At 38.7% G+C, this 13,510-nt stretch overlaps 1 long non-coding RNA gene across 1 annotated transcript; it reads right to left on the reverse strand.

Moving 5' to 3' along the window:
• Positions 1-11,904: 11,904 nt before the first annotated feature.
• LOC107316908 lies at positions 11,905-13,150 on the reverse strand. The gene is made up of 3 exons (XR_001556642.2): positions 12,990-13,150; positions 12,332-12,458; positions 11,905-11,990 (listed from the first exon to the last, which is right to left on the reverse strand). It is a non-coding gene; the product is annotated as an uncharacterized LOC107316908 (long non-coding RNA).
• Positions 13,151-13,510: the final 360 nt, after the last annotated feature.

Here is a 13,510-nt window from a genome sequence, read left to right on the forward strand (position 1 = left end):
TTACATGTCAAAGTGAAAGAGCAGGCTCCATGTGCATTTTTATAGTTTAAAATGTATGTGCCCTGTGCATGTGCAGGGTCCCTCATTAACACAGCAGGAGCTGTCCTGCCTTGTGGCAGAGCTGGTTGCTGTCACCATGTCTTGAGCACTGATTTCACACACAAACAAGGAGGCCACATCAGTACCAGCTACATCTAGCTGGTACAAAATGAACTGCCACCAGTGTAGAATAATTTATCAAAGCTAAGCCTATTTTGCTAGGAAATACTAGCTGAGCAAATCTTGTCAGGAAATACTTTCCAACTGCAAATTCTGTTCAGGTTGAAAAATATCCACACTGAAGTTATCAACAAAATAATACCCAGGACAGTTAACAGGGTTGTACAAGGAAAGGTCACTTTCTTGATTAGTATACCTGTATTTCTTCATGTAGGTATGAATCAAACAAACAAGACAAAAAGCCTTCTCCCATCAGTGGTCCATGACTACATTTTTCCATCCAGTTCTCCATTCAGTGATCCATGGAGCATTGACAGTGCAAGGAGATGAAACAGTGCAAGGAGATGAGAGTTTGTCCCATGACTCCAAAACCAGACCTCAGCTTTCTCAAGGAAAAAATTATCTGTCTTTTTATGAGAGCCATACAATTTTGCAATGCCACATTTAGGTTGAAATGCCTTAGCCCTAGTTCAGAAACTCAGGAAGAGTCAAGGAAAAACAAGTATAAGGAAATGATTGGATGTTCCTGATCTTTCAGAAGTTTTTAAAGGTTTAGCTGGATGTGAAAAGGCAAAGAAGTTCTTAGGAGCCACAGAATATGTAAATTTGTGCCACCTGTATTTGCAGGCTTACTCTACACTAAAGCACGTTTGCCGGAAGCAGGAATTCTGAATGCCTGTCTGCCTAGAGTTTTTGATGCTTTGAAGGTTTGTTGCTGCCAGGTGAGGATGAGGAGCCTACTCTTGCCCTCTGTTTCATGAGGGCTGTGAGGCTGATGGAGTTATTATGGGTCTACTCAAGGATTTTATTTTTCTTAGGTTTCATTTCAGTTTTCATCTCCTAATGTTTACACTTCACTAAAGGATAACAAAGTGTCAAAACAAAACTCATCTCCAGCCATTGGAACATACCTACTGGGTTTAGAAAATGTTGCAAGGGGACTCTTCAATAATGTGACAGCTTTCCTCTCTGAAGAGTCTTATATTAATATCTGTGAAGATAATATTCTTCCCAATTTCTACTTGTCAGTATTTCCCATAACTGTTGAAGCTCTTCCCTAGTTCAGAGTATTGCACAGCTCAGACTCGCAGAAACCCTCTGACTTCGTTTAGGATTTTTTCAAACCCTACTAAAAGAAAGGCACCACTTTCTATTCCAGATTCTGGAGTATTTCCTGCAGGGAATAGTAATAGTCTTTTTAATTAAAAAAAAGTCCATATTCACTGGACTTTTTCCTCAAAACCCCAAACACAACAGTTTCCTCTCAGGTTCTCCAAATCCCTAGACTTAAGTACAGTGGATCCTGAAGAGAGACAGACATTATCTAATCTCACATTAAAAAAAACCAACCAACCAACCAACCAACCAAACACAACAATATGTATTCTGGAATTATGCTTTTAAATCCAGGAGCCTCACTGGGGAAGCTGAACACGTGTCATTATTCTGTGGCTTTACCCACAGAACCAGCCATTTGGACATGGTCCTGCTCCAGACAGCTATTCTTGAGCTGGTGTTACACAGAATCATTAAGGTTGGTAAAGAACCTAGGATCATCAAAGTCTAACTAACTGCCCACCTACCACCAGTACAACCCAATAGGCCATGTCTCTCAGTGCCACATCTCCAGAGTTCTCAATCCCCTTGAGGGATGGTGATACCTCCACCTCCCTGGGCACCTTGTGCCAGTGCATTACCACTCTTTGTGAGAAGAAACTTTTCCTAATATCCAACCTGGTTCTGGGCCAGGTGACCTCCAAAGATTCTTGGTAACTTCCAACATTCTATGATACTGTGAGCCTTGTATTCCTAAGGAGCCCGGTAGGTAATTGAAACCTTGCTTTATTACCACCCCTCTATGTGTGGATTAATGCATTTGCTGCAGCCTGTTAGTAAGGCGCCGAGCACTCCCCCACTCAAGTAATAGACTGTAATCTCCCTGACATTCAGGAGGAAACAACAGAATACAATTAAGAACAGAATACGTAATACTTGCTGAAATGAAACAGATTTCCAATCACTTAAACAGACTCTTCTTCCAATAGCACCAGACAAATAATAAATTTACAAAACTAATCGGTTCTACACAAGCTGAGCTAATGAGTGTCACTTGGGTCACATCCTCAAATTGCAAATAAATGTTATCATTTATCAACCTAACACATTACTCAATAAATCTTCTGCACCACTGTTCATACTTATCGGTGGTGTCATTTAATATTCCTTTCTGATTCAGAAAACTATTTCCTCTGGTGCCTGACCCCTTGTAATGGAAAACTACAGAAAACAGACAGTAGCTAATTCACAAATTTTATAATTTAGAGCTAAGCAAGAGCTGGGGACAGTACTGAAATGTTCTAATATTCATTTTTCAGCAAGTCTCTTCCCAGGTTGGAAATATTGCAGGCTTTTGAGATAAAAGTTTCATTTAAGGACATTCAGACTGTATAAAATGCAGTAAGATCTTTTATAGAACGTAAAATCATGGAAATGATTGCGCTCTGTTCAGACAGGGAGATCTATTTTCTCATTAGAGCAAACAGAGAACTGTGGACACTCCCAACTGCAGACACAAAACCTCTCCACCTCACCATATGACACACCGCATGATGATTCGGGTCATTTCAGAATCTCACAGTCCCTGCCAGGAAAGGAATGAGGAAGGGGGAGCTGCCAAACATACCCATCACATCCCCCCTCCATCTCCATACAGCCAGATGGGAAGCTGCTCTAACTGTCCCTTGGGCAATTCCTGGTGGGTTCTTTCTTCTATCCCAATCTCATTCCTCACAAACTGCATCCTCTTAGTGTTCCCTGCAGACCTTTCTGCCTAGCAGAGCCAGAGACCTTTCTCTGACACTTATCCATTCCAGAATTGAATTACCCAGATCCATCTTTTTCATCACAGACAAATAAGAGCATAGGTATAGAGCCATGGGGACGCATCTAACAGGGACATCTTATGATTGACCTCCGTAAGTGTGCTTGTTCCTGTGCCTCAAGAGTGTGCTTATGGTGAGTGCCAGACAATAAAGAAGTTATGAACTGCTGTGTCCTCTTTGTGCACTTGCTTTACAACACACTGCATAGCTGTGTACTATACATAGGCACAAGACCACACATTTCCACAAGGGTCCTTAGTAACAGTGTACCAAGCATCAGGTCTATTCAGCAAGCACAGCTGAGCTGAGTGCACCAGTGCTTGGCTGTTATTTGTTCATATGTGCATCTAACTCACTTCTTGCTTTTAACTCCATTTCTCTAGCTGTTTCTTCTCACTGCTATTTTTCCTATCTCCTACCCCATCTCTGCTCTGATGGTGCCCTTTCATTGATCCAGGTCTCCTCTTTACCAGCATCATCACTCCTATTCTTTCTTCTTTATGGCTCCTAATATTGTCATCAGTTTTCTTATAACTACTTTCACCCCAGATCCTTCCCATTTCCTATGACCTCACTTGGTCTCTCTCCTTCATTTCCTTCCTTTCATTCATCTCAGTCCTTACCCTTCATCATCAGAGCAAGACCCTCTTGCTCACCCTCTATCTGCTGCCAGCACCAGCAATGTTGATCTCTGCTAAGCAGAAGTGAGCCAAAGATTGCAAAGATTTTCCCCTTTGGGAATTTTTCCTTACAAAGTTAGCAAAAGTCACCTCTTTGATGCAGAACAGCTCTGCTGCCAAAATTCCTCATACCTATAGTCAGAGACTAAATGCGAAACAATGTGGCATAAATTATGCAGTCAGAAGCAAATGTAAGTGCAGAGAAAGTTATAAGCAACTGAAAATTAGAAATTGCTTATGGGAACAGTTGGGCAAACTCAACTTAAACATATCATATTTCTCATTATAGATATGGATCCCCTACCACTTATAAAGAAGTCTAGCTGTAAGGAAACACTCCAGCTTATGCTGTTTTACAGTCCTCATGAGCTCGCCTTAACATGTTAAGTTTTATCTTATCTGCTTTCACCAAGGCTGTCTGAAAATAGGTAGGGTTGCCATTTCAGATTTCCATATCAATAAAACTCAGATAAACATGCCAACACTTCAATTGCTCATTTGGACTGTAATTTTGATTGTATTTCCTACCATGAGAGTCCTGAACGTTTAATGGTGGTGGGATATCCAAACTGGTACCTGCTGTGCAGATCTGAGAGAGAACTTTACACTTGACTGTTACTCTTATGGCGCATTTTAATGTTTGTTTATATAATTTAATAAACAGAGAAGTACTACAGATGGAATCTAGCAATGTGTAAATATCTCAGAAATAATACACATAACATTTATGGCACAGGCTAGTCATAACACATCAACCACTATTAAAAATACATTTGCTTGAATTTTTGGGTAGCACTTCACACTGCTAAATGTCTTAAATATGTTTAGCCAGCCATTCCTAATGTAACATGCAACATTAAAGTTAAAGTAAATGCACTTGCAATGCCTGTTGACCACTTGAACCAGTTTAATAAACCATTCATGATAAGATACATTCACAGAAGTGTTGCATAAGTACTGGAATCATCAGCATTATTAGAATACTCAGCACTCCAACTAAAATAAATATCTTTACTTTGAATGTTAATATGCTGAAACTCAGCTGAGTTATAAAGTCTCTGCACTTTTGGTAAATATTTTGCTTTGTGTTCCTGGTGTGTGTGTATTGTGTTTGCTTCCAAATACTTGAGCTGAATGTTTTCTGCTTGTATTTACACTTCCATAGCACCTCACCTGCAATTTTAATGAACATTTATTAAGCATCTTGAAGTGCTTTGTCTTTGCTCCAAACCATTTCATTCCACTTGGACATAAAGAGACATTTTTTCCCTAAACTAGAACCAACTTAGCACATAGAATAAGCTCACAATTTATACCCTAGGCACTTATTTGTGTGATCATCTCATCTACTATGGGCAACTTTTTAGTAGTATCACTGGTGATGAACACACAGGCTCTTCCTTGATAGTATCCATTTTCAAAAACACAGGAGCCACAGCTACAAGCAGTCACAATACACCCATCTAGTTTTTGTTCTTTCACGCTAGTTTTATATTTACCTAGCATTAGGAAGGATTTGTCCTCAGGGATGGGAACCTTATACAAATCCCCAGCCTGTTTATTCCGTGAAGATAAATACTACACCTTTATTCCTTTGCTAAACCATTCTTCATTTAATTACCTCTTTGTGCCACATATTCATTACACCCGTGCACAGCTAATTTCCTCTCTTTGTGCTTTCCTCTCATTCTTCTCCCATTCAATAGTGAACAGAGCCCCAGACACTCCCTGCATATATCACTCCTCTTCCTACCACTGCTCCTGCAGACCCTGGTTTGTGAGCCAAGGAAGAGCCAGTTTCAGGAAAAAAAATGCCAGCAATTTAACAAGACTTTGAGCTCTAGTCATCTGGATTTACTCTGCAGGTCTTTAAACCTGTATTGATCACAAATAACAACTCTGAAATAGTAGGGTTCTTTGCAAATAAATAGGAACAGTAAAGAGGTTTTTCAGCCATGCTTCCAAGTATCAAATGCTCCATTATGAAAGCCACTCTGGTTATAATTCCTCCTCTTCTATCCTAAATTATTTTTGCAGCTTGCTATTTTCAGTGGGGTTTTGCTTTCAATGACACAGAGCCATGGCTGCAACTGCTGTCTGGTGCCTGCTGGCTCTGGTTATCACTTTTTGAAGAGCTGGTCAATGACTGAGTCTCAAATCACAAAGTTATGGATGGGAGGAGTAGGCTGGCCAGGAGAGCATCCTGGTGGCTCATAAAGTACCAAAAAAGGATTGGAGAGTGATATCAGAAGTGGTAACCTTCTTTATATTTTAAAAACTTAAGGCATCAGGAGCTTTAAAAAAACAGATTTTGGAAAGTTGGGCAAATTAACACAAGGAGGCGATGCAAGATGCCAAAAGTTGGTTCAAGTTAGTGTAGCAAAGACTTTGAATTTCTTCCACCCAAGTTTCAAAATATTTATGCTGAGATCTGCCATTCCTTAATTATGCATTCCCTGGGAACTATGCACTTGGTTTAAAAAAATTTGTCCATAGAACTGAGGATGTATCACAACATGATTCATTTTAAGCTTTGATTGCACACACATTTGCACATCAAGAATGCATCAACATAATACTGCTCTGAGACATGACCAAAGTCTACTCTCTCACCGGTTTTATGGCTGTATAAGTTTGACTTGTATGAAGGTACTTTAGATTTATTTGATTGTATCCAAGAGCAAGATGTGCCCTGTGTAGTGTGGTGTTTTTCAGCTGGGTTTTCAAGATTAAATATTCTGTAAAGATAAGATTCTGAAAAACACATCCTAATCAGTGCACCATTGCCATGGATTTTATTGCACACATTAGTTGGCATTAGCAATCTGTTTTACTCTAATCTCTGCAACATTTTGGACATCTTGTGAAGCTATTTCAATAAAGTTTTGGTAGAGCACTCAGGATGTTAAGCACATGTTCACCATTAACAATAATGGGAGTCATGCACATACTACTAATTGTTACCAAGGTTTAATATTCTAAACCAAATTCAAGAGCATTGTGGGAAATGTTGCACTTAATAATTTTCTTTCATTCACGCTTCTATTTTCTCTAGACAGACTTAATATTCTGATTATGTCAGTCTTTGCCTCTAAATTGGATACAAACATACTCAGATAATTAATCACTCCAATGCTTATTGTACATCTTTCTTACTACTATGCAAGTAGATTTCACACAGCTTGTAGTTCATTATCAGACTGCATGAAAACAGCCGATTACTTTCCTTCTCATATTATTACATCAACAGCAAAGCCAGCTTCCATTCTCAATGTAACCACGTGAAACATTTCAGGAGAGACTCATCAGGAAAAAATAGATATATTTCCCTTTATATATATTTACCAAGATCAAGGCCCATATGTTCAGAAATACTCAGAATTCCTGTCCACATAGAGACATAAAACACTGATAATTCTTCTGGAATGACTTCGGCGTTTTCCCTTCCTCCTTCCTCCCCTCCCTCCCCACCAAAAAAATTATACCACAACAACTACTACTAAAGATATATATATATATATCTTTATATATATATTTAATATATATAAAATATATTAAAAAATCTTTACCTTGTCCAGATATCGTTTTACTCTCTATCTGACTCCTGAAGAGAGCATGTTTGGAGTTTGTCTTCAGCAGTGTCCTGCCCAGAGCCCTCTGCATTCCTCTCGAGCAGAACCTGTGTGCTCTGAACAAGCTGTGGACAGTTCCTTCTTCTAAAAGAGAGGTGGATTCCATTTGGATTCATGTGCCTGTTAATTTGAAAATGAGATAAAGACACGGTTAGGCTTTTAATGATAAATAGAGCCTAAATAGCTTCAAAATAGTTTTACACTGTCAGTATATAAAGGTAAAATAAACTAGAAATGATGCTTAGTAGTTGTTATTTTATTTTTACAGGATGTATGAGGGTTGCTCCGAAAGTAATGCCTTCTGTTTATTTCCATGAAACTTTCAATGGGTACAAAGAGCACAATAACACTACTTGATAGAGCGAATTCTCAGATATGAAACAATATTTTTTAATATACTCACCACCATAAGTGTGCATTTTTACCATGAGAGTCTTTGTGCCATGCTTGCAAACTTCTGCATGGCTATCTGGAATATGCCTTGTATTTCATGAAGCTGTCACTGCTGCTGAAATGCACCACTCTCTGCCTCACTGTGTTCACATCTATTGCTTTGTTTCCATAAATGTTCAGAAAGCATCAGTTTACGTCAATAGGTGCAATTTTTTTTCTGCATGGGGGAACTGAATCCCATGCCTTTCCTCCATACGCACTTCCATGTCAGAGGCCATTCTGTCAGACTGCCCCACTGCAGCCACCTGTCACACAGCAACAAAATGTCATGGAAAATTAGCAATAAGGTTCAACCACTATTGCCATCCCACGGATATCCTCCTTTGACATCATTGTATTAACATCATAAAATAGGAGGCATTACTTTTGGAGCAGCATAAATATAATGGTTTAGTTTTGCTATATTGCTTGTTGGTATATGTACAACATTTGAGCTTTCTTTTTGAGCTCCCATATTAGATATTGTGCTTTGTATTAAATCTGAACTGTACTAATCGTAATTGCCCCTTTTTGCCTGGTAAATTCCAGGAAAGATAAGAAGAGTGGCTTAAATTCTATAAGGAAATTTATAGCTTTACTGGCAAAAGATTAACACTGTATTGACTCACTTTGGCATTCTTTTCAAGACCAACATTAAAGGAGATTTCATCATCTAAAACCATCCTAAATATCAAGCATTAGCCTGTTTCTGATGTAGGAAAATATTTCTACTCTTATTAAAAGTAGTAGTAAACATGAAACAGAGAAAAGTTCGATCAAGACCCTCTAATTGGCTTGACTCATTTAAAATAAACATAGAACTTCCATCTCCCAGAACAGTGAGTAAAATCACCCTTGTTCTCCCTGTGATACTTTTGCTGACATGCACTTGCAGCTGGGCAGATAGATTTTATTCATTCAATATTTCTATAGGAGGGACTGCCACTCAAGCATTCATTTGTAAGAGTTGTATAATTAATGTTAGTAACAGTTGCTTAAGAGCTGTGGTTTCTTGTAAGAAGATTCTTCACTTCAATTCTGCCACACAGTGTAATTACAAATTCTTGTTTCTTACCATACTGCTTTTGTTTGAAAAACAGAATGTCTGAGCAGTTAATATGCTTATTTGCATATGGTTATGCCACAGCACACACCAGCAACTTTGTTCCCTTATGTAATTATATCAGCTCAGATTTTTCCTACGGCTTTCTTCTTCACCTCCTTCTGCCTTCACCAGCACTAAACTTCTCTGCAGGAGTTGCTACATATTTTCCTTAGCCCAAGCAATACTTAAAAGTTTAATCATACTGAATTGAGCAGTGGGCCCAGGTAAACTTAATGAGGTTCAACAAACCTAAATGGAAAGTCTTGTACCTGGGTCGAGGCAAACCCCATTATCAAGAAAAGCTGGGGGATGAAACAACTGAGCACAACCTTGATGAAAAAGACCGGAGGGGGGTGGTGGTGTGGGATGGGGATTGGTGGATGGGAAGCTGGATGTGAGCCAGCAATGTGCCCTCGCAACCCAGAAAACCAAACATATCCTGGGCTGCATCCAAAGCAGTGTGGTCAGCAGGGTGAGGGAGGTGATCCTGCCCCTCTGCTCTGTGCAGGTGAGGCCTCACCTGGAGTGCTGCATCCAGATGTGGAGTCCTCAGTACAGGAGATACATGGATCTGTTGGAGTGCATCCAGAGGAGGACCATAGAAATGTTGGAAGGGATGGAAAACCTCCTGTGAGAACAGGCTGAGATCTAGGGCTGGTCAGCCTGGAGAAGAGAAGGCTGAGAGGTGACCTGATAGCAGCCTCAGTATCCAAAGGGGAGCTATGGAAAAGAAGGGGACAGAGTCTTTAGCACACCAGTGGAAACCTGTCAACTTTACTGGGATTGTGTATGTGGATGTAAAAACAGAAAACAACAGGAAGGCTGAATTGGTACTGGACTAATGCTCTTGGAAAGCTGGCTCTCTATTCTGCTGGGATGAAGCAGTGGTGCAAAACCAACTGCAACCACACACTTACAACAGAGAGCCCTCAGTTATTCTCCCAGAGGTTGTCTTTAGTTGTCACTAAATTTGCTTGGAATGTAATTCCCTCTGCTATCTCATGATACCTCACAAACTTTTCATTTTCCTAATGGCTGTTTCCCTCTTATTTATTTATTTTTAAAGGGGAGGAATCTCATCGTCTTTATACTGCTTCAGTTTGTCACATCTGTGTTTAAGCACTTTCTGTTAACGCTTAGATCTTCACTTATAGAAGTAGGGATGGGCGCCTTCATCATAGCTTTTAGACACTTGTACTAGAGGAGGGAAAAATAGGTCTTTGCAGTTAATTTAATGTACATAGTAAAGCAGCCTTTGAAACAGATGAGATTTGGATATATTTTCATTTGCACAATATTTTCATCAATAAAATATTAGTTTTTTTTTTTTCCAAGTTGTACGCAAGTTTTGCCCATGCAAACAAGAGCATTATTTTACTTTCCTACAAAACTAGTATGTGAAAGAACAAAACTCTTTGCCTTCAGAAAATTATGCAAGAAAACTACTTTAATCTTACATCAAAACAAGACAATAAGTATGTTGCTGCAAAAGACATAGTAAAAGTGTTTTTAATTACTCCTATGATTCTATGTGATGAAGGTAAAATTACAGCTTCAGATTTTTCGTAGGAAGGAATTATACCTTGTACTATCAATGCTTGAGGAAATGCAGGATGTTTCCATTATAAATAGATTTGAGATTTCAGCCTTTTCTTGCTGTTTCTCTGCCCCCTCCTACATTCTGTGGGACACAACATTCTCTAATAAATACCTCCTCCAGCCCAGACTGCAGCATTTGAATTAGCAGAGCTCACCACATCCCTGGAGGGATGCTCAGTCTGGAGGAAACACTGATCTGTCCTCCTCTTCTGACTCTGTCAGAAGCAAAGTCTGGATCAAACATCCTCAAAACCAAACACTCTTGTGACAGAAGAACAGATGGATGTCCACAATTTAAAATCTCTCTGGAATTTTACCGGGATATCCAGCAGTATTTCATTTTTTTCTTGTGGATGTCACTGTTTTATTAAAGACTTAGATTAAAAAGTATCATCTTACAAAACAAAACATTCTAATGAGTTTTGTGGTCAGGTAGCAATTATGTTAGCTTTTCCTAAAACTGGATGCATTCAAATTCTCATCTAATTACATTTTCAAAATGAATAACAGAAGTGAAAGGTCATGGTATGATAGCCAGTGTATTTTGTTTTCATCTGGAAAGGGTACAAGTATAATTTCAATAGAAATGGTTTGAGAGTATGCTTGATAATTTGTAATTAACTCTCCAGGGTGCTGTGAGGCCTAATTAATTACTTATTGGAAAGCATTTGGAGATCTTTGGATGAAAGTTGCTATAGTAATGCCAAGAATTGCTGTTATTGTTATCGCTAGGTGTTTTCCATCCCCAAATGCGTTTAGCTGGAAAATGTACCTTTATTACCTTATACTGTCTTACAAACAAGACTAATCTGATGAAAAGTAGTATTTAAAATCTAAGAATAATTTTCTCTGCAGTGGAAAGCTGAATATGTTTATTCTTAAAATGTGAACATAATTTATGAATAAATCAAATACATAAATTGCACTATGAAGTTCCACAGCAATAACGCATTTATATTCTCCATCTACAGACAAGCGAGTGCATCTATCTATAGAGTTTTTCTTCTGTTACGAAACTTTCTTCAGTGTTAGGAAACTACTGTATCATGATTAGTGGTTTTTTCACCCAGCATTTTCCCCAAAGTCTGTCAACAAGAATATGCCACATAAATGCAATTAAATCAAATTAATGTAGTAATCTAGAGTCAAAAATATATTAAGATTCCTAGCCAAATTCGAATGATACCTCAGTGAAAAACGTTGAGAAGCAAATCCACCCCAATGAGTGGAACTCATCTCGAAGAAAGAAGACGGATGATATTCCATCTCCCAAAAGTCACAAAAGGGCAGCTTTGAAGAAAGCAAGCATTTTGCTAGCTAAAGCTAAAGCATTTAGCTAAATCACATTCAGTAACCCTTAATCTTACCTACATGTTTATCATAAGTATTGAAAGGCCTTGAAAATACAATTTGCGAAGGAAATATTCCTGAGGTTTCCTCTCTGTAAAGAGTAAACAACAAAGAGGTTAAAGCAGGAGGCTTTGTTATGCTCTTCTTAGACAAAACAAAGGTAAAATTTGAAATGAGCGTCTTCCAAATGCAAATCTACTCTGCAGGAATCCTGCTGGTGTTAATAAGAGGATGGTAAAAACAGACACCAATATGCATGTGATCTATGGTGCTCATAATAAATATATACAGAAATACTGTTTACTAATAGTAAGTCTTTGTGTTTTCTCCAGAAGAAAACAGATCTTAAAATTTATTGCTTTTAATATTTTCCCCACATAGTAATACATTTATGAATAAATCTCAACATGTGCACAAGATAAATATACAAACCTTAAGATTTTTTCCTTGCATTGGTGTTGAATGCAGAGTTCCCTCAAGCATTAGCTGTCTCTAACAAGCAGGTTGCCATGTCTCTCTGTTTACCTTGTCAGCAGTGTTCATTTCTGTTATCACTCTTCTGGAAGAACAAAGTTTCTAGATATGCCTCAAAGGTGAACATAATTATGCTGTTTACATTGTTATTCCTATAGGGATCATAAAATAGTACTTAGAACAATGTTTACAATCATCAGTGAAGCAGAAATCGCTCTGTACATACCAGAAATGTAGAAAACAATCCCCTTCACTAACTAATTACAGATGGGACCACACTGTATAAAGATCTCCCATTTCGCCTGTGATCTAAGTTCTGGGCTCTTCGATAGCCTGAAGCACCCAACAATTATGCTGTCTATCAAATCAGAATTTCTCTAAGGTATTTTCTTTTCACCGGGGCCACGCAGACAATTTGACTTGCCAGTTTTTAAATTATATTCAGAGCAAGGCAGCAAATAAACCAAATATAACAAAGCATAATTTAATGTGCCAACTAAAACGCACCCTTCTTCCATGGGAAACTTTTTTCTCACTATGCCTCATTTCATTTAATCGTTACTGTTAGACCTTAGGACAAAGTTTACTGAAGCTCACATAAATGTTTCTCCTTTACCTTCCTTTGCTTTGGGGTCAGACATGCATTGTGCAGCAGTAGGGTTCACTGATGACAGGCACTGAGCAGGGGTCCTGCAGTACCACTGGTCCTCCCCTCCAGCCTCTGAGCCACCAATGTGTGCACTGAGAAGTAGCTACAGCAGCAACACTTCTGAAAGCTAATTCTGTAAAATGTAGAAAAAGTACTGGTTTAAGACAACGTAGCAAAGATGTGCATTGCTCATAGATGATGACTCACAGGCAGTTGGGTGTTATTACAGAAACTGGTGTTTTCCTTGTTTCCTGATTGTTAAGCACCAGTCACTCTGTTCTGTTCAAGCTAAGATAGCTGTGATGTGATCCCACGTTCACATTCTTCCTATTACTATCTTAAGCTTATTCTGATTGATACTTTGCATTCATCACATGCCCACTTGGTAGTTAGCTCTCCACGCTGTTTGCTGGAGGGAGTAAGGGATGCATCAGCCTCATCACATGTTTGTGGGGAAGGCAGCAACACAAGTTCAAACTAATCAGCCA

This window comes from Coturnix japonica, chromosome 7 (assembly GCF_001577835.2).
Source record: "Coturnix japonica isolate 7356 chromosome 7, Coturnix japonica 2.1, whole genome shotgun sequence".
Lineage (NCBI taxonomy): Eukaryota > Metazoa > Chordata > Aves > Galliformes > Phasianidae > Coturnix > Coturnix japonica.